The following is a 20,470-nucleotide window of genomic DNA, read 5'->3' on the forward strand; positions in this document are numbered from 1 at the left end:
CACCTCGCATCTGTGGCTGTGGTGGCAGCAGCATTTGATAGGGGGTCCTGGCTGGTCTACACTGCAGCCCCAAATCTGAGAAGGGTGTCAGATGTAGAGTCCCACCACCAGAATCAGGCCTTTGGCTCAGCAGCCCTGCTCCCTCCAAGCCTCTGCCCACAGCACCCCTCTCCATTGCCTGCCCACGGCTGCAGTGTCCTGTGGCTCCTGAAGGTGCCTGGTTATACAGCTGGGGCCGTGGTCATGTCCATCTGTCCCTGGAAACATTTACCACTGTCCTTTCTCCCTGCAAATATGTGAACAGTAACCCATGCTGCAATTCAATCTGCTTCTCTCACCAAGATACCTGCACATCCCAGCTCTCACTAATCCCAGTGCCCACATCTGCTCGCTTCAGTGGCTGCTGCATGCACAGAGGGTGAGCTGCTCTCCTCCCCATGCCACTCACACTGATGTCACTCTGGGCAGTTCCCACAAGCTGGTGAAATGCCTGCCTTGATGCACTGAAAGGCTCTCAGCACCTGATGAAAGCACCTAGGGATTTGTTGGTTTTGTATGGCCCCTGTGTGCTGCTGGAGGCAGAGACCCAGGCAAACTACCAACAGCTCTATCTTGGTCACTCTGAACAGTCTGCTGAGAAAATTCAGCAAAGAAGCAGGGGAATAAGGCCACAAACACTGGAGGACATGCACAACCCTGCAAGTTGGAGCCCAGTGCAGTTTGAGTGGGAGAATATGAGTTATAACTCGCTCTATTTTTCACACCAAACTATAAACACCTAAAGATGTGAATATTCCATTTTTCTGCAATGAGTGTGTTACAGATCAGGTGCTCTCATGATGCCTTTGGTGGGATAGGTGGGCACCAAGGGAGTCTGTACCTCACATTGCACAGAGCAATATTTTCTTTCTCATACCTCTTGCTGACAAAAAAATATTTTGGGAGCTGTTAATAAGAGAAAAAATTTGACTGTTTACCTACATGGCTCACAGTTAAATTCTGTTTGCTAGAGAAGTAAAATTTTCTTGCTGGATGAAATCCACCTCTATGCTAAGGTGCAAGGGAATGTCTCACCATTTGGCTGAGCTGGTACCCAGGGGTAAATTACTTGCTTGGGGAATAAAAAGAGCTCTGAGACAGAATTTATTTCTCTAAATTTAAGGTGAGTCTGTGGTATTGAAGACATCATGGACAATGATACATGGTTAGAAGTTCACAAAGTGAGAAAGAGCATGAGAGACAGTAATTTAATTTAATGTGTTTAATTCGTGGTATGACAATGCATTTTGTTATCCACAAACATAGTCCACATAGGCTAGAAATCCCCTGGGGACAAGATAAATCAGGAAAGTCCTTGTTTAAATGTCATCTATGGGGATATCCACAAAGTGAGGCAACTGGTAATTCCTGGGGAATGTAGCAAAAAGAGAAGGGTAAAGTTTTCAGATTCTAAGTAGTTAGTTGGCATCACTTCTCAACTGATAGCACTACTGTGAAGATGGCAAGGTGTGGAGATTAGTGGAGCAAACTTCTGTGGAAGACAACATTTAAATGCCTGGAGTCAGCACCGAAAAGTTCATTTGTCCTTACTGACATGCGTTGCTGGGACTCTGCTGTGGTGTGCTCTATCATACCACCTCCTACTTGAATATGAAATAGTAGATTTCAAAAGGCAGCCTCTTTCTTCATGGCACATTACTCCATTTCAACGACATTATATTGCTATGTACTCTGGAATTTTTGAAATATTCTGGGGGACAAGTGATGACTGTTTGGAGCTGATTCTGGAAGAACAGAAGGACAGCAGCTCTTTATGTTCAACTTCATTTCTGGTACACTTCAGAGTGTGGGGAAGTAGCAGGATTGCCTTTTTCCTGAAGCACCCTTACAAGTACCAAGCAGCAGGTTGCCTTCCCATGACACATACTATGGCAGGTTACAACAGGGTTTGTTGGTTATGTCACACAGCATGATGTGGTGGTGTGGTAACACAACATGACAGCAAGATGAAACGCAAGACCCTGTGTCAAAGAGTCTGCTTTCAAAACATAGCCTGCTCCTTACCATCCCACGGTGCAAGAAACTTGCTCTCTTTTTGGTGTGCCCTTCTCTTTGGATTGTATCTCTAGAACTCTTATTTGCCATGGCTGAGCAGGAGCTGAGGAACAACTAAAAAGGCAAAATTTGTAGTAGATTAGTTTGTTTAATGTCTGGACTTGCTCTCCGTCTCCTCTCCTACACCCATTAAGAAGAATAGAAGTACATTAAGAGCTCTGAATATGTTGTTGAGCATTTCTGAACACTCTGCTTGTCCCAGTGTTGTTGCTCCAAATTCACTGGATTTTGACTGGAAGCACAGGTCAAAATCTAATGCTTATGAAAAAATATCTGAAGTCCCCCAGGGAGTATAGCACAAAGTATTCTCCCTACACTGCTCTGGTGATGGTCCCCAGCTCTTTCCTGGAGGTATTTATTCTGTGGGCAAGATTGTGGTGTTAATTATAATGCCTCAGGAAATGGGATAATTGTGTAATATGTCAAGGAATAGTACCCCTCAAAAACCCAATAACCACTTTCCATTTCATCTTGTTACCTTTTCCAGGCAGGATCCAGCAATTATATTTGTATCTGAAGTACAGCCTTGAACCTAAATACCTTGCCTGAATACATGCATTTATATCCACACATTTAATGGATATAAGTTTATTTACCAGTTTCTAATGACCTCATTTGTACTCAACTCCATTCCTTGCAAGGGTGATGTATAAAGACAACAGTATCAACATTTCTTCTACTAAACAAACACAGGTAAATGTAGAGAGGTGCTGAGCTGCTGTAAGTAGAAGTACATCTAGAGTCTTCACAATCTAGAATCATGCACATAGGCTTGAAAGGCACATTTAAATGTCTAATTGCCATCTTAAACCCTCAAAACATCTATCTCATTTTTTGTTTCTGAGGTCTAGCATTTCTTCCAGGAATGTGTCTATTGCTTCATTACTTCTACCTTTTGCATCTCTGGATTACTTTGTGGAGAAAGCAGGCCATGGTTTGCTTCCTCATTAATGAAATTCCCAGAGTAGGTGTACTTTGACCTGTTTCTCTGTGATGGTCCAGACTGATTCAGAAAACAGCATATGAAACAAAATCCCCTCATGTCTGAGAGGATAAGAAAACTGGGAAGCACTTATGGCATGCAGGAAGCCAGGGCTCAGATCTGCTTTTGGCTGGCAGTAAAGATGTGGGGTATGCATGCAACTCCATGTCAGTTGGGACTTTGGGAATCATTATGAATGCCTCTGGATGGTAGGCTTCTGTTTCACATTAAAAAAATAATTCTTTGGAGCTGGGACCAGAACGTGACTCTCCCAGATGTTGGTATGGGGCTCTTAGTACACCAGCCATTTAATTATAGTCAAGATGAATTCACAGAAAGACTTCAGCAGTGAAGTCTCAGCCCTAGAGAAGAGTAAGCCCAGACATTAAACAAACTAATCTACTACAAATTAGGAGGTATATAAAGCTAGCAGGCATCAGGCTTTCACCAACAAAGTTCTGGCAGTCCCTGACACCTCTGCTTCTAGGCATGTCTGCTTTGTTTCTGTTTCTGCTTCTGCTTTGCTTTGAGTAGAGGAGTGCCTACACCTCCCCACGATCCACAATCCCTCCTGTTCCTATTTTTCACCTAAGGCCTGAGCCAGAAGGCATCCGAGAGCACTCATATGAAATCAGAGAGGAGGTCTGACCCAAATCTCCCACATGACTATTCCAGTCACTGGGTAAGAAGCTGTCTCAGGGTGGGACGTTCTCCACCCTGCTGCTGCCTGTGGTCCCTGAAGGATGGGGCGGGTGTCCATCGCGCCAGGGAGAGTTCTGCCCCAAAACCAGCGGTCAGGGCACTGAATGGAAGGAGGGTGAGATTCCAGGAACCCTCCCGGCTTGTGGCATGGACTCTGCCGTGATGGGGCCTGACACGTGGTGGCAGCAGAGCTGGCGCCGCCGCAGCGGGAGCCCCGGGGATGGAGGCGGGGGGTCCGGGAGGATGCTCCTCGGGGAAGACCTTGGCAAGCTGCTATCTCAGAGCTGGAGGAGCACATGTGGACAGGACGGACTCCTAGGAAAGCCAAAGTAACAGTGCAAGCACCCTGGCTATGAGCAGGTTTCCTCAGGACAACCCTTAGGAGGGACTGGAATAAGAGGATGGACAAAATTCCTAATGCACAGATTAAACTTCTTATTTTCTTTGCAAGAATGCAGAAGACTAATAGATGTCTTACTGTTTTCCTATCAAACAGAAAAATATATGTGACTCCATGTTCCTAACAGCCTCTTGAGAGGTGGCAAAGGTGCCTAGGCAGGTTAGCTTTCCTTTCCTCGAGCCACTCGTGGGTGGGAGCTCATGCTGTAGTTTTGTTTTGTTATCCACAAGGACCTCCAACCTGGCTGAGCAAAGGCATCAGAAGTCCTAAAGAGGGAATTTCTCTGGGAAATGCACTGTGAAAGTGCTTCTGTGATATGGGCAATAAATGACCCTTTGGAGAGAAAGTAATATTGGGCTTTCTGCCCCAGGGTTTGCCCTTTTTACGCTTGGGAGACTTGGGAACCTTGGTTGCCAGAGGGAAGCTGGGACATTTCACTGCTGCTAGACTCTCTGGGAAAATGTGGTTACGACTGCCCGAGTGGGCAGTCATGATCTCTTTTGTCTGACAAAGGAGGTAAGTAAGATGATACATTTCCTGAAGAAGCAATTTCAGAATGCCTGGATATAATATTGGGTAAAGTGGTAGGGTGGTCCAATTCTTGGGTCAAGTTTTTGTTAGGTAGCCACTTACAAATGCTTGTATAGAAGATTTCTTTGGGAATAGTTCAGTCTTGGTGGGATGGAGGAATATGAACTGTAGTTTTGTTTTTACACTAGAGAGGGCTGAGAATATTAAAAATTACATATATTTAAAACCTTCTTGTTTGCATATTGAATGGAAAGAACTCTTTCTCCAGTAAAACCACCAAGTTCTTTAACCATCAGGGAATTTGAGAATATAACTGATTAGTAAAATAACAGAAGGTGGGTTGCTTTTTTTAAAGTGGGTTCAGTTTCTGCCTGTCATGTAGAATAATCCAAACAAAAATAGAAAGCTTCTTTGCCAGTGTTTCTGAGATTAGATGTTATGGTATAAATTCTGTAAAATGTGGAAATATGAAGGGAAATATAGATGTAAAACAGAATGCATTATTCCCAGTGATGTTTACAGTACCAGAATACATCATAGTCTAACCTTTTAAAATTCTGTGAGAGAATGATCTTCCAAGAAATTTCCCCAACATGTTCCCACCAACTCCTTTCACAGTGGCCACTGAGCAGTTATCAGGTATCTCCTTGGGAAAGTAGGGGTTTATGCTACTCTAAATCTGGCAGACTAAAACTCCATTCCTCCAAATCCTCTTTATTTGCAATCTGAATAGGAAAAAGAGAGATGTATGAAAATCAAGAGAAAGATATTAGGCATATATTTTAGAAACACTGGCAGGGTTTCCTACCAACCATAACACTATCTGGTTATCAGTTTTACAGCGGCTCGAATTTGACCTTCATGCAGAGAATTAGCTTCAAGCAGGCACCACTTGAATGAGTAAATCTTAGTCTGTATAATTTTATTATTCCTCTGACTATCACAGTCAGGGACATTAGTAGAGAGGGCAGACTTTGAAGAGGTTATTACTGAACACTCATCGTTTGCTTAAATCCTCAGATCTTTTTCATGTAGCTATAGAGAGAGCACTTTCATGAACTTGAAGAATTTTTCTTCTGGCTGCATTTTCATTTCCAAGGAAACAAATAAGAAGGACTTTGAAGAGATGATTAGCCTATGAGCTACTTTATGGATTTTTTCATAGTCTGGTTCCTTTAAGCCTCTTGCATGGAACTTATTTTTGTTTGGAGTAAGACTGTAGACTTTAGTCAATACAGACAGGATATTTTAAAATAGCTTAGCACTGGTTGCAGTGTTCTCCTCAAGTTTAATGGAAGCATTTGCTTCTAATTTTAATGAAAAACAACAGTGAGGGCTCCTGAAAATCCGATTTTTCCTGCTTGTTGAATCCTGAGTGTTCACATAGGAGATTTATTTAAAGCTCTTTTTATGAAAGAACAGACCCTGTTTCATCAAAAATAAGTTAAGATATTTGATGGCAAAATCTAGGCCAGGATATTCAGGGAAAATGCTTTGCACTGAGTGTGGGGGAGAGGGAATGGCCATACCGAGGTGATCATGAGAAGCCCTAATGCCTCAGTTTCTGCATGTGTACATAGGCAGAAGTGCCCAAGGGCTGACATACGGAATGTGTCACAGCCTCTGCTCAAGTCTCATTCATTCACAGGATTCTCAGATTTGCCTTTTTGGGGTATATTTGGCTACACAGAATCTTTGGAAGACAAACTAGGACTGTGCTTCCTATAAAATGCATTAGGTGAAAGGTTGTTGGTGTTTAGAAGATGGCTGGTGCCATGTAGTTGCACATACACCGTAGCAGCATTTCTTTATCACAAGGGAGTTTTAAATTCAAGGCCGTTCCATTTCCCTTGGCTTAGAAATCTCAGAAATCTGAACCCAAGAACTGTAACTGTATCATTATATGTGTGGGGGTTAAATTGTTGTGGTTGTTGCTTTTCTTGTTTTAATGAGAAAAGGCTGGTTTAGGAGCTTTACTCCAGGAACAACTCCTGACTGACAGACCTGAGAGCTCATAAGTGTGTCCTTTTGACATGGAATCAGATAGAAATGTCTAATTTAAAACATCTCACATTCAATTAACTTCTGCTGGACATAGAGCTTCATCCATTAAAACCTTGCCTGACTTCTTGACAGACTTGCCCTGCCTTGCCTTTGAGAACTTATTGCCTCTCTGTTCAGGAAACATGGGGTGGTCCAACAAAATTTTTCCTGCCTTCCCCACCTAAATATTTGCAGGAACCTGAATCTTATAGGTGATTTTACATTGCCCCTTTCCCCTCTTCTCCCTTTCTTGTGAATGCTAGCAAAGAAGGCAGTCAAGAACCCATTACATGAGAAAATCTGCACTGTTCTTTGTTCTTGATGTCTTGAGAGTTATAATTTAATTTTGCAGACTGTATGTAGGATTTGGTATTCTAGAAAACTATGTGTATAGTTCTCTCATAGAGGCTGTGAGAAAACCAATCCTGGCCCTACCACTGACCCACTGGGTGGACTTAAATAATTTGGATTCCATGTCCTCATCTGCAAAACAGGTGAACTATAGGACCCTCTCCATTGTGCTCTATTTCAGATAAGGCTCTGTGATCTGGCTGGCAGCTCACTGTCTCATTGCAGCCCTGGGGAACTTTTACCCTCTTTTTCTTCTCTTGCATGTGGGCAACTCTTTGAGTCTCTGACACAGCAGCAGCTGCTGCCCCTCATTCTGGTAGCAGCACTTTGCCCTTCTGGCAATGATCTTAGCTTTTTCCTTTGGTTTGTCTTAGCAGCTCTAGGAGAGGGAATTTGCGCTTGTTTGCCTGGCTAAAGGTAACACAATGGATCTGAAGTCTGTAAATGCTGAGGACCTCAAAAAATAAGAGAAAGAGGGAGAATAAGACTCATAATTTTTAAGATTACCAAAATGTGGTGCAAAGGAAACATCCTTCATGGTTTTTGGTTTCCTTAAGTATCCTGGTACATGGGAACCACAAACTATAATATGGTAAGTGAAGCAAAGTTAGCCAAACAGATAAATTGATGTTATGAATCTGGGACAGGATATGTCTGACTATCCTTTGCAACTTAACTGATAGGGTTTGTTCTATTTATGGCTGAGCTGTTCTGTGATCTCACAGGAAATTGCTTTCTGTACACGCCATTCTTAATAGATTTTTAAATTCATGCCTGGTCTAGGAAAGTGGATTATAATACAAGAGATTATGCATTTTCCCCCAGCTTTTAAGGAGCAGCCTTAATGATGGTTATTGTTGATGAGGGCATTACAGAGCATTCGTGTAGCAAACACCTTGAATAGCTTAGTGTTGAAAGCTTTAATTTTCCATTTAATAATAGTGAAACTAGTTAATACTAATTTTATACAATCACTTCCTAAGCTTCTTAGAAAGCATGCAGTCATGGATTTAGTCTGTGCCACGGGGGAATGCCATACATCATGAGGCTCAAAAAACCCCAGAGTTATTACAGCTATGTGTAATATTTTACATCCCGCCTTGGATCCACTTTGTAAGTCCTTTGATTCACGGGCAATGATGACTTACCCGGAGATGGCTGCAGTGATTCCTGCCGCCGGCTGTCTGCCCCACCTCCCTCTCGGAAGTGCTCATTCGCACTGTGAAGGTGGCTCAGCTCTTTGGGAGGCAGCTGTTGAACCAGCACAGTTTTCAGACCAGTAATATTAACAGAAAAACTGGCACCGGCTTTGGCTCCCCTTGGTACACCCGGCTGTAATTTACAGTGGTTCAATTACTGCCACGCCAGCTGCTGAGCTGTCTCAAAGCAGGGGTAGAGCTCAGAGGTGAAGATGGGAACCCCTACAGACATCTGCTGCCATCCCTATTCATCAGCCAGATACCCAGACCTAGACTGGGGTTTGTAAACATGCACAGCAGTTCCTTTGTGTTTTCAACCAGCTCTTTTCTCAGACCAGCTTCTCATCTTGCCCCATGATACCCTGCTGGGGGTCTATGGTCTCACTGCATCTGTGGGTATTTCCATGTGGGGGAGGCAGTTCTGACTTTGGGACAAGGACCCCTGTGGAGTGCTGGGACCTTGGGAAGGATGAAATACACTTTCTCGCACAGGGCTGATGCAGGACCAAAGCCCTACATGCATCTTGCTGAAACCTGCTTTTGAGGTTTCTGTGGTAACTTCTTCAAAAGCAAATGTCAGAGGCTAATATTGGGCTGGGATTTCACAATTCACTCTTACCTAAGATGCCCAGCCAAGGGGCAGAGTCAATACCGTGTTATTTAACCAGCTTAGAGAGGCATACCAGCCTGCTACTGGTTCACGGGAAAGCCTCTCCCTCCTGTGGCTGTCTTGCTGCGGGTGCCAATAATCAACACCCCGGACTGCCTTGCTGCTGAAAATCACTCACATTCTCTCTCTGTAAGTCACTCAAGGGCTGATGATCTTTTGTGAGCGCCTGCATTTGATCTCAACAGCATGACAGAGCATCATGTTTGCCATCCAGTCAGACAATACCTCACAGCTGCTTTTAGAAAAAAGGGGAAGAAAAGGGGGAATGAGGCCACTTTTGAAGGCTTCAACAGCTCTTGATTTTCATTGGACATGTCCTTTTCATCCCTTTTCAGGTGCTGTTGAGGGAGAATTTTTGAGAAGTGTGGCTCATGTTCTAGTTGTGCCTTTCAGAGCAAAGACCGAAAATTTTTAATGTGGGAAGAGCAGGTCAGGCTCACGGTCAGTTGTGGTAGCCAGCCCTGTCAGCCCAATTACTGCCCTCCCCAGGGCAAAGTCTGACAGAGGGGCAACCTCCACCTCCTGTGGGATGCCTATCCCACTAGGATGTGCTGAGAGGGGATATGCAAGTAGAAAGGAGTATCTGGCAGATTAAGAGAGTGAAGCTTTTCTGGGGCTGGTTGCTGGGATCGGTAGAGGCTACTCTGATGTCCAGGCTGGCAGGCAGGGGTTGTGGGGACGGAGAAGGGACTGTGAGATGACCACCATGACACTGAAACAGGACAAGTGGGAGACTTAGAGACTAAGGCACCCTGTCTCAGGCTGTGTTTAAATTTCCTGTGGAGCACCCCTGCTTCTTCCTACAGCCTCAGCTCTTCTAGACTTTGAAGCAGGACACATAAAAGCCTACCGAGAAGTTCCCATGGTTTTTATTTGCTGTAGGAAGCAGAGTAGTCCTAGTTGCATATTCAGTAGTAATTTACATGGTTTTGGTTGGTTACGCAAGATATGTGGAGTTTCTCTTCCCCTAACTTGAATGTCTTGCACAACCAGTCAGCATAGTGTGAATTGTCATCGTGAATTGTCAGCCCTACAATCAGGACTACCAACTGCAGTTTGCCCTGACAAAGGAGACAGCAGAAACACAGGGGGGTTGAAAACAGGCAGCAAAAATAATTAAGCATGAACAGACTTCCCTCAGGAAGAAACTGAAAAGAATAGGACTACTTTGTTAGAGAGCGGATGACTAAGAGTTATACAAATTAATGAATGGGATAGAGAAAGTCGCGGGGGGTTGATGGTGTTCGTGTTTACCCTCTTGAGCTATAAAAGAGCAAGGCAACATTCAATGAAAGGGGAAGAAAAAAGTATCAGGTGACAAACCCCACTTTGCTTAGGATGGGACTGAGTTGGGTTTGAGAAGTCTGTCTCACTGCAGAGCCTGGATGGATCTTTGGGACTGCCCAGCTTGCAGGCACTTAAGCTGATGAATCCAACAGTGTTGGTTTCTTTAAGAAACTGCTTGTTTGCTTGGAAAATGAGGGTATAAATAGGAGATAGTATGTGTGTGAAAGTGTTCAGATTTATTTTTCCTACTGCTGGTTTTATGAATGCAAGGTAAAATTTCCATTCTGGACAAATATATGATTTTTGATCATCTTTCTCTACCGCAGCACAGCGCATTTTATTAGTTCCAACAGTTCCTTCTCTGTCACTATCTAACAGTTACATGGTCATTTTAGATGACATTTTCCTTTGTGCTAATTTTCTGCTATTAACCTCTTAGCATGCGACATCTGATTATTGGCTCCTTTGCTTAGTTAATTTGTTATATCGTGCTTAGAGTTGTAGGTTGAAACTGGAGTTATGCTGGATACTTCAGATATATGGGAATGCTCAAATATCCAAAACAACTGTGTTGGGTCACAGCAACCAATTCGTCTCAAATGCAGCAGAGGCTACCAAGGCTCTCTACTGCCTAAATCAACTAGAACTTGAATTCTTTGAGCTATTCTACTGTGTCTTGCACAAACATGATCTAATGCCTGAGGGGTCCAATTAGGAAAACAAGCTGCTCACCTCACTGAGATGATGCTCAGCTACCAGAATAAATATGGATGGGGTGGAAAAAAACTGATTACTAACTACATGAGAAGATAAAGGCCTTGGCAGAACTGGACTAGTGCCCAAACCAGCCTTAGTAATGAGAGAGGGTTTTCCTTTCTTGTGTAGTGGTCACATACTGACATATAATCACCACAGAAACTCACTCTCTGCTCTCAGGGCTCTGGGACAGTTCTTCTGAGACCAGAGGTCATGCCCCAAGTGGGTTACAAGTGGCGTCCTGACTCAACAGATACTAAACTGTTTGGATGAATATTTAGAGTTATGAGAATGTCAGAAACTAAGTTATAACAGGGAAGTGTTTGAGAACTGCTGTGTGAAGAGCTTTGCCCTGTTGCATACCTGGCATACCTGTCCTAGCAAAGTCAATGAAGGCATACCTGTGCACTGAGTTGAGCATGTGCTTAAGTGCTTTGCAGGGTCATTGCTAGCACACATAACTGAGAGTCAGGTCTTGGGCACTTTCTGGTGCTTCCTCCCCTGTTCTGGTTCAACCTCAGAAGGAAACTGAGTACCACACAGCCACTGCCTCCCTCCCCCTGCAAGAGGAATAAGGGAGGGAATTGAAAGGGTGAAAGTGAGAAAACTTGTGGATTGAGATATGGACAGTTTAATACACAAAGCAAAAACCACATGTGCAAGCAACTCAAAACAAAGCAAAACAAGGTATTAATTCACCACTTCCCATGGGCAAGTAGGTGTTCAGCCATCCCCAAGAAAGCAGGGCTCCATTACATGGAACAGAGCCTTAGGATGGCAAACACCATCACTCCAAATGTCCTTGTTTTTCCCTCAGCTTTATGACACCATATTGTACAGGATATCCCTTGGGACAGTTGGGGTCAGCTGTCCTGGCTGTGTCCCCTCCCAACTCCTTGTACACCCCCAGCCTGCTTGCTGGTGGGGTGGTGTGAAGAGCAGAAAAGGCCTTGACTCTGTGTAACCACTGCTCAGGAGTAACAAAAGTATCTTTGTATTATCAATATTTTTTCCAGCAAAAAAATCCAGAACACATCTCCATACCAGCTACTGTGGAGAAAATTAACTCTATCCCAGCCAAACCCAGCAACCCCCACCCTCCACTGAAAAATCTTTGCACCTTTGGGTGCAGTAAAAAAAAGCACTATTGGAAAAACTTATAAATGAAAATATGTTTTCCACTAAACATGAATAACTGATATGAAACTTTGCGGTGCTCTGGACATTTCAGACAGTTTATAAGATTATAAGGCAAGAAACTGTGCAACAGCCTGAAGCAAGCTGACATTAGTACGGAGTGAAGATCCAGATGGGAATGCCAGGGGTATATTCTCTCACTACATTTTCAGTGATGTTCTAATGAAAGTGATATTTGGCCTAAAGAATCTAAAGACAATATTTTCAGAGTAGTTGCCTGAATTTTAAAATGTGATAAGTGGTTTGACTTTCGGAGACACCGATCTCAATGGTTTTATCTGGAAGATAAGGCATATTTTGTCATTTTTAGGGTCAAGCAGGTGATCTCATCTAGCTACTTGAAACAGGCCATACCATTTAGCTTAGCAATTCTTTTGGCTGAAGGAATTCTTCTTCTTTGTGTAAGCAAACACAGCACAGCTCAGCCATACATGCTAGTTTTTCAGTTCCTTAATGCCTACAGTTAACAGGACTGATTGTCCTGATGGGAAGATTAAAAACAAGGAGGTAATTCTTGTTCAGTATTCCTCTCCCTAGTATATCATTCTCTCTGATGTACTGGATCAGTGCACACAGGCAGTACTTAGCTTGATCATGTTTTCTTTTAATAAAAAGATTTTTTTCAGTTTCCAGGCTAAAAGTCCTTCATGTAAACTCTTTCTACCTCTTTACTTCTGTGGCCTCTACGCCCAGGTCTCTGTGTCCTACCCCTATGGTGAAGCTCATGAAGAACAAGTCAAGGCAACAGACTGGAGATCTTTGGACTTCGTCTTAACTGAAGTTGGAAGAAAGCAAAACTGAGAAATGGTTATGAGAAACAACTGAAATGGGACTAGAAAGTTCAGTTGGAGTAGAAGACTACAAGGAAGGTTTCTTCAGTCAATATTTGATGAGAAGGTTACTTTTTGGGAGAAGGATAGAGGCTTGGTGAATTATATGCTTATTTTCTACTGTTTGTAGGTAAAACATACCACTTACTTAATCCTTCAAAAGCATGAGACCTTTTCTGTTTTTTAGCACCCCCATGTTCACTGAGCAGCAACTCTGCTTGTTGTTCAGACTGCTACTGCTTCTAAGTGTTGCTTCTGTGTGTCTTATTGATGAAAAATTACTTTCATGTAACTAAAATATCATGCCCCTACAATTCTCTAACAGATCTTCTACTTGGATCAGAACCCTTGTCATCAAACTGGAAGGAGAGTTTACTGTGTTGACCAGAAGAGAAAAAAATCTTACAGGATTATGAGATTTATTCCTGCTGATTGCAAAATTAGTGTACCTTTGATGATTTTTGTTATCTTGTGTACTGTGCACATGGCTCAGAAATCTGACATGAGAAAGACTTTAATATGTACCTGGATTTAGATGCCAGCCCAAATTTTGTCAGCACAAACACTGATTGCAAGCAGATGTATAATCTAGGGTTTTCTGGGATATATTTTTTGAATGTTTGAAATTCACAGCATGTTTCAATCTTTGGCTGTGTGCCTAAAAATCAGGACTTACCAATGAAAAAAGAAGATGACACTTCATTAGCAAAATGTGTTGCAGGTCTTTTAATAAAAAGACCTCCATCATTGTTGCAAAGCATGTTCAGTGCTAGGTCTTCATTCATCTTATCTTGTTACCTTGTCACCTCATTCACCTTCTGCCTTGTTACTGCCCTGCTTAAAGGTCATTGAAAATCTAGGTTCTGCCTAAAATTTGATTCTTTTTCTCCAGTTGTGCTCATTGAATTGCAGTATATCTGCTGCAGAAGGAGTCAAGTGAAGGGAAGTGGGGTTTTTTGTTGATGTTTTTGGTTTTAATTTTTTTTGTGTGTCTGGACACTTTTGGATTATTGCTATAATTTAAACCTTTGTCCACTAAAAATATGAACCTCCCATTCAAATTCACCTCTTGAAAGCATCAGTCACATGGTGCTAAGGCAGGTGTGATGATCTGCATCTCAGCTTATTCAAACTGATAACCATGTGTGAAAACATTTGAGTTGAGCAGTGTGAATACAAGAACCAGAATGGCAAAAGAGTCACGATGGCCTTGATTCCAGCTTCAGGGTTTAGTGCTGAGGCTGTGTGACTAAGCCATCACTGGGTGTGTGACGCAGGTTACATGAGTATGTGTCACAGGGAAGACATCTAAGCCTGACCTAGACAATTTGAATCTTTTGTATTAAGTCAATGGGAAGAAGAAACTGGGGCGAAATGATAGCTTGTGACTCTCCATATAGTGAGCCCATGGTGATTAGAGCAGACCTTGGTGTTTATCTTTTGGAGAGTGAAGTGAAGGAATCCCACCCACAGGGACCAGCTGCCTGCCTGCAAACCTGGCTCACTGATGTAGCAGGGTCAGCACTGTCACATTTGCTAAAAGTAAAGATACTGTATTACATTTTGTGGATTTTGCTTATCTGGAATATTTCTCAGAGCTGTAGCAACTTATTGCAGGCCCACAGTAACCAACTGCTGTTTTCTGAGGAAATCTGAGCTTGTGCAATTCACTTCTAACAGACAGTGTATTCAAGGTTGAGACTGTGCAGACTTCCCATGCACCCAGGAAGCCTCTCTTGCAGGCCACTGTGTGAAAAGATCCTTATTAACTTCTCTGCTTTCCTGGGCATCTCTTGTAAATGAAATGATAAGGGCTGCACAAAATCATCTCTCTTGGCAGTATACAGGCCTCCTCCTTGAAATCCAGCTACTTCTGGCTGCATTTGCACCAGAACTGGAAAATCAAGACATACAAAGAAAATGGAAGGAATAATTTCCAGTCTCTTGATATTGCTCCAAAGCTGAAAGAAGTTCCACCCTGAGGATCATCTTTGAGTGTATCATTAGTAGCTGGCTTCTTTAAATTCCCCTAGGTGGGCACTTGCATCATTTAAACATTAAAACTCTTGGGTTTATGTCAGGTTTCTGCTTAGCTACTAAACTAAGTAAAAGAGTTCATGCTAATGAGAAGCAGTCTTTGTCTAGAAAATTCAGTCTAACAAGAACGAGGAATGACAGAGCTGATGGAGGGAAATGGATTCCCATAGAGATGACGGTGAGGCAGTAAGCTGGTGTCAGATCCAGGACCAGAACCAAGTTCTTAGTGTACTGGATCAGGCTGCTCTTAGCTTCTTCTGTCAGCTGCTGGGCTGGAAAGAGGAGTTTGAAAGAGGCAGTCAAATAAGAAAAGGGCACTTTTGTGCTTCACTTATTTTACCAATAGAGGTTATCAAGAGAGAAAGCACTCTAACAAGCAAAGTAGTTGCAGTAAAAATAGTGGAAAAGGGAAAAATAAATAATTTACAACATTTTCAGCCTGTTGTTGAAGTTTCAAAGCATGTTTAAGTAGAAAGCACATGTTGCCAACACTTGTGTTCACCAGCAAGTTTCTCGCAAAATCAGCTGACTTAGCAGGGTCTGGTGTCAAGTGTTGCAATGGTCAGAGTCTGTTTCATTTCTCTGTGAAATACGTCTAAGGCCCTTTTTCCTAACTCCTTATGTGCTCATAGACATTATATCACCTAACTTCCAGGCATCCTGCCGTCTCATGGCACCCTGACCCTGAGTTAGGCACTCAGACTTCCTTCTCATGCAAAGACAGGGGAGGAAAGCTCAACAGTTAGGCCCCTTGAATGGGGTGCCTTTATCCAGGACAGTCCTGACAGAGACTGTATGGGAGGAAGACCTCTTCTGCTGTTAGAATACTTGCCCATTGAGGAGGGGCACACGTCTTCTCACTGGTATCAAGATACTCAGAGCTAGGTCTGTCATTTGGGAAACAAGACACCTGTTTTCTAAAGTTTAAAAGGCTGTAGCATTTTTTTCTACAACATTATCTAAAGGCTCAAACTAAAAAGCCCGACTGGCTAGTTACAGGATACTCCTTTTGATGGAGAAAAGTAGTTCTGCACATGGCAGGACAACTGTCTCCTCTGTACTGAGATTTATTTCTTTTCACAGAACAGGAATATGCTGGATGAGGGAGAATTACCCCAAACTTTTTGTTTACTTCAGAAGCATAATATAAGCTTATGGGCAAAACCCTCTGACTGCAAAGATTTTGAGGGATCAGAAGCCCTGTTTTCTTCCTTTTTGGGCAAGAAAACTGACTTGTATGTGTAGAAGTACCGAGTGTTCTGTTGTCCTTCAAGGAAACAGGCAACTGTCCGCTGCCCTATGCTTTGCATAATCCTTTACAGCAGTGCAGAAAAGATGAACTATCATTTACTTGGGACAGCACCATATCTACTTCCCTGGTGCACAGCTGTAAATGGTAGCACCTTGTCCAGGACAATGGCAGACTGCACAGTCCATGTGAAGTAAGCTGAAGCTGAAGAAATGAAACTTTACTCCATAAGGAGATATTAATAAAACGTAGGGCTCATTTGGAAGGGAGCTGATAGAGGAATGCAGTCTTTGAAGAAGTTAATGACCCATCTACCCTACAGGTGAACAGATCTGAAAAGTGTAGTGATGTGCCAGCCAAGGTATTGCCTCATATCCCTGCTATTGTACGATAAGATCAGTTTATGGTCCTCTAGAAGCTGAAAGCTGACTGTGAGGAGAGCTTGGAAACTGGATGGGTCTCTAGTGCATCAATAAACACAGAAGAAATGTCGAATTGCAGAGACACCAGAGGCTGGCAAATTTCCTGTAGGGTGTCCTCGTGGAGTGCAGTACCCATCCCGGTTGGTGTGATGTTAGCCAAACAGAGGAAAAAAAGCACAACCTCTGTGACAAAACATTCTGGAACACTGCTGATTTAGGTCATCTTTTAGGACTATTCACTAGTTAAGATTTACAATATCCAGTAGTAGTGGTACTCCTGAGTACTGCAATATCTTCTCCAGCCAGACCCACTGAGGCTGGGGTCATGGAGGTGCTGGAAACTTTTTCCCTATAAAGAGTTAGTCCAACCCATTTTTCAACTGAATGAGTAAGACCTATCTAAATCATGTTGCATTACCCAAGGCTTTCAGCTGATGGAAGCACTGGGATATTCTAGGGACACTGCTGGTCACTATTTCATATATAGCTTCTTGTCCAATTAATACACTTTGTCCTTAACCACACAAACAAAACTCTGTACTTATGGGAATAAATATGCAAATGCAACCTGTCCACAAGAAAGCTCTTATTCTACTTCCCCCCTTTTTTTAAAAAAAAAGAAACAAGAAAGTTTCTTCTCCTTACAATCCCAGATCTGTAATATTCAGCTGATTTGATGCAGATACCCCGATTTACATCCATATGAATCAGACCCTGGTTGAGAGGTACGCATTTCGGCAGCACCACATTGCAAGAGTTCTCAATTCCCTGATCCTAACCCTGGAATGCAAAGAAGAGTCGAAGTTTGGCAAGGGTTGTAGCCAGATGCAGTGTGCTTCTATGTTCACACCCTCCCTAATTATTGCTCTTTAAAAAATAATAATAAAATGCAAATAACTTACACCTGGTAAAGCTGGAAAGGCAAAGAAAAGCAGTAAAGAACCTGGAGGTTGTGGGAGTGCTGTTATTATTTTTATTATTATTACTATTAATCAGACGAACACACATCTGCCTAAAAGTTCCTCAAACATTGCTGTTGCTTTAGTAGGCCCCGAGAATACATTGAGGTAATGTCCTTTGGTTGCACTACTTAATTGAACAGATGATGGGGGGGAGGAAGCTGTGCAGGGAAATTTGCTAGAGATAGACAAGAAGAATTCCCACCCACGCAGTAGGCATGTACTGTAATAATGGAATAATTATGTGCAGTTTGTTTATAGCTGTCTTCCCCTAGCATCGACGCCTTGGGCTAGAAGTGAAGCAGGACGGGTCCTGCAATCAGTTTTCACAATCATGTTTTCGCTGCAATTTGTCTTTTATTCCCCATTAGAAAGCAGAGCATGTCTGGAGCAAAGGCAGCGGCATCAGCCCTTCAGGATACTGCAAATTTGCTTGAATATGGGAAGGGGAAGGGATGGGTGCTCATGAGTGACTGGTGTGCATTTGTCCCATGATCTGTAGACCCCAAAAATCTGTAATGGTGGTTCTCACTCCACAATCCCAATCTGCCCAGAGTTACTCAGAGCTGGATCACTTTTGGCCTGAGACATTTGCCAGCCTTTTAAATAACGCATGTTGGGCTGTGGACAAAAACCAAAGCCAGATGGCTTTGTGTGGTGAGACAGCTAACTAACTTACTGCAATGGGCTGTACAGCAGGGATTTGTTCCTGGTGTTTCTGAAGCAGGTTAAAATTTTTTTCTTGTGAATTCTTCATGATGCTTGTTAATAAAATTGATCATGTCTTGGTTTTACGTTTTGGCATGAACTCACACTGTGCTGATGGTAAAATGCTAATGATTTTCCTTCTGCTGCCCCTCTGAATTTATTAGAGGATGTTGTAGTCTTCATGTAGCTGCCACTTTGTGTTCAGTTCATCTGCAATCTGCCATGAATGTGTACACAGCATTTCCCTTCCAATGGCACTTAGGAAAACATTTCCAGAAAAGTGGAGTATCCACATAATGAACTTTATCTTTCACTTGCAGCAGGCTGCATACCATGTCTGTGTAGTAAGGTAGAGAAATGGGAAGTATTCACAGATTAACTGCAGAGAGGTCAATAAAGAGACATTGGAGCAGGAAACAACTGGAGACAATTTTTGACATGATAGTCACATCTGCTACATTCACACGGGTTGTGAACTTTGACGCCAAATGGCTTATTTCATATGCATTTGTGCAGCACATGACATGATGAGGGGTTTGATTTGAGGTCTAGTGTTGATTTGAGGTCAACTGTGTGTTGGAAACTCAGAGCAGCCTGCAGATATCAATTAAAGAAATACCTCCACCACATTTATATGCGGAGTGGCTAAGAATGTGTTCACCACACACTGACTTGGAGAATGCCTTGGAAATTGAATAGAGCTTTATTTAAGGGGTCAAAGATGTAATAATCATGAGATGACAGTGAACAATATACGAGGTAGCTGTTAACACCACCATACGTGTGCAGCAGAGGTTCCTTTCCTCAGGATGTTACAAGCTGGAGTGCTATTTTAATCAGCTAAAACTGTTGAGAGGAATGTTGAAAAGTATGATTTTGTTATCAAAACTGTTCTAAACAAGCTGGGGTGAAAAATCAGCTTTTTCTTTTAAAAAACCAAAAAAATTGTCATAGATCTTATTTAAAAAACAGTTTTGGATTACTTGATTTTCAGTTGTTTAAACAGTCCTGGTCAGTGCCTTAGCTTTGGTAGGGGGCTGCTGTAGACATGGGGCAATGGAAAGCCTGCAGGGTTGCGAGCAGATGCCAGCCACTTCTGTGGGTGTTCCTGTTCCCTGGAGTTGAGCTCCTACTTGACTGTTTAAGTAGAGTAGGAGGAATGAACCAAGCAAAGGCTGCACCAGCCACCTTGACTCCGACTGGGAATTTCAATGGAATGAGTGCACTTTTGTGCAATACTCACTTAACCAGCCCTTTCTGATGGGTAGCCTTTCTGCTGAAATGTATGTGCTATGTGTCATAGTTCTCCGCCTTGGACCCCATCACAGGTAAGGCTATGTGGTCATTTGCATTGGTAATTTTCTCTTCTTATTCCAACAGCACATGTGGGAAGTTATCTAAAGCAAATGGATGAATCAAGAAAAAAAAATAGCAAGGTGTGGTGGGCTAACAGAGATTTAGGAACTAGCATTTTTCTGTTTGACTTACTATCAGTGATTTAACATAGGATCTTGGGTAAGTCACTTCATATTTATATGACTCAGTTTCTGCTTCTGAAACAACTGTCTGCTGATCTCACGGGGGCAGTTTTAAAGCTTAATTTACTTATATTTTATAGCACTTTGAAGATTTGAACTACACCATATTATGGGAATCGTTGCGAGTCATAAAAGAGAGTCAGTGTTGCAAGAGGATGTATGATAATGAAGCCTAGAGTCAGAAACTTAATGCCTCAGTTCCTTGCTGAATCAAAGCGTAAGACTGTGAGTTCTTTGAAACAGGCTCTCCTCAATTAGAGGCTGCTCAGTGCTGAACATAATGGGGCTATGACATACCTGGGGCCTCTGAGTCCTTCTGTAACAAACGATTAGGAACATAAGCTTGAAGATGGCACCAGCTGCAGGACTGCTACAGGTCCCTGTAGGGTCTATTTCTTTCTCTCACGGCTCTTAGGTTTTTTATTATCTTCAAATCTCTGTACCTTACTGCTTGTTCCATTCTCCAAGTCCTCAAAGCATTGTTCAGGCTATAA

This window comes from Pipra filicauda, unplaced genomic scaffold (genome assembly GCF_003945595.2).
Source record: "Pipra filicauda isolate LSUMZ 115617 unplaced genomic scaffold, ASM394559v2 scaffold25_size4600443_pilon, whole genome shotgun sequence".
NCBI lineage: Eukaryota > Metazoa > Chordata > Aves > Passeriformes > Pipridae > Pipra > Pipra filicauda.